General features: G+C 40.4%; 1 non-coding gene across 1 annotated transcript; it reads right to left on the bottom strand.

Moving 5' to 3' along the window:
• Nucleotides 1-767: 767 nt before the first annotated feature.
• On the bottom strand, nucleotides 768-871 carry LOC148548623 (small nucleolar RNA R71). Its single transcript, XR_015897955.1, has one exon. It is a non-coding gene; the product is annotated as a small nucleolar RNA R71 (small nucleolar RNA).
• Nucleotides 872-2,037: the final 1,166 nt, after the last annotated feature.

The raw sequence follows: 2,037 nt of genomic DNA, 5'->3' as shown, positions 1-2,037 counted from the left end.
ATTTTTAATTTTGTTTTCAAAAATTCTTCTCCCTCCTCACCTTTTTCTATTTAAGGACTACACTCCTTCTCAATTAGCAGTTCGGACTATCTCTCCTTCATCATATGTTCGAATTCTCACCTACCTACCTCATCCCTCTGTTCCTATTTTCCTCTGACACCTCAAGGAATCTCTATACTGTGACATAGAGGATTCCATACTTTCTTGTTCTATTCTCTTTCATATGAGCAGGAACAAAGACAAAGGTATTCTTGTTGAAGCTGATCCTGAACCTGAAAGGATCTTGAAGAAGAAGCTAAGAGAAGCTAAAGCACAACTCTCTGGGGAGGACCTGACAGAAATTTTTGAATAGAAAGAAGACATGGCAGCCAAAAAGTAACAACAATGCCAACAATACAAGGAAGATGCTTGGTGATTTCACTGTACCCTCTTCTGACTTCTGTGGAAGGAGCATCTCAATTCCTGCAATTGGAGCAAACAACTTTGAGCTTAAGTCTCAATTAGTTTCTCTGATGCAGCAGAATTGCATGTATCATAGACTTCCATTGGAAGATCCTTATCAGTTTCTAGATGAATTCTTACAAATCTGTGACACTGTCAAGACCAATGAGGTTGACCCTGAGATCTACAGACTTATGCTTTTCCCCTTTGTAGTAAGAGACAAAGCTAGGACATGGTTGAACTCACAACCTAAAGAAAGCATGAACTCTTGGGAAAAGCTGGTTAATGCCTTCTTGGAAAAGTTCTTTCCACCTCAAAAATTGAGTAAGCTTAGAGTGGAAGTCCAAACCTTCAGACAGAAGGAAGGCGAATCCCTCTATGAAGCTTGGGAAAGATACAAGCAATTGATCAGAAGGTGTCCTTCTGGCATGCTTTCAGAATGGAGCATCATATGCATATTCTATGATGGTCTGTCTGAACTATCCAAGTTGTCATTGGACAACTCTGCTGGTAGATCTCTTCATCTGAAGAAGACGCCTGAAGAAGCCTAGGAACTCATTGAAATGGTTGCAAATAACTAATTCATATACACTTCTGAAAGAAATCGTGTGAACAATGGGACAACTCAGAAGAAAGGAGTTCTTGATATTGATACTCTGAATTCCATATTGGCTCAAAACAAAGTATTGACTCAGCAAGTCAATATGATTTCTCAGAGTCTGTCTGAAATGCAAGCTGCATCAGGCAGTACTAAGGAGGCTTCCTCTGAAGAAGAAGCTTATGATTTTGAGAATCCTGCAATGGAAGAGGTGAATTACATGGGAGAACCCTATGGAAACACCTATAATCTTTCATGGAGAAATCATCCAAATCTCTCATGGAAGGACCAACAGAAGCCTCAACAACAATAATGGTGGAAGAAATAGGTTTAGCAATAGCAAACCTTTTCCATCATCTTCTCAATAACAGACAGAGAATTCTGAGCAAAGTCTCTCTAGCTTAGCAGCCATAGTCTCTGATCTATCTAAAACCACACTAAGTTTCATGACTGAAACAAGGTCCTCCATTAGAAATTTGGAGGCGCAAGTGGGTCAGCTGAGTAAGAAAATTACTGAACTCCACCCTAGTACTCTCCCAATCAATACAGAAGAGAATCCCAAGAGAGAGTGCAAGGCCATAAACACGTCCCACATGGCCGAATGCATAGAGGAGGGAAAGGCAGTGATTTCCACTAAGGAAGACCTCAATGGACGTCCCCTAGCCTCCAAGGAGTTTCCTAATGAGAAACCAAAGGAATCTGATTCTCATATAGAGACCATAGAGATTCCAATGAATATACTTCTGCCATTCATGAGCTTTGATGAGTATTCTTCCTCTGAAGAGGATGAAGATATTGCTTAAGAGCAAGTTGCTAAGTATCTTGGAGCAATCATAAAGCTGAATGCCAAGTTATTTGATAATGAGACTTGGGAGAATGAACCTCCATTGCTCATCAATGAACTAAAAACCTTGGTTAGGCAGAAATTACCTCAGAAGAAACCGGACCCCGAAAAGTTCTCAATACCTTGTACCATAGGCACCATGACCTTTGAGAAG

This window comes from Arachis ipaensis, chromosome B8 (genome assembly GCF_059453495.1).
Source record: "Arachis ipaensis isolate K30076 ecotype BB chromosome B8, ASM5945349v1, whole genome shotgun sequence".
Classification (NCBI taxonomy): Eukaryota; Viridiplantae; Streptophyta; class Magnoliopsida; order Fabales; family Fabaceae; genus Arachis; species Arachis ipaensis.
The sequence above is the reverse complement of the archived record's forward strand: the minus strand, read 5'-3'. Positions and strand labels throughout refer to the sequence as shown.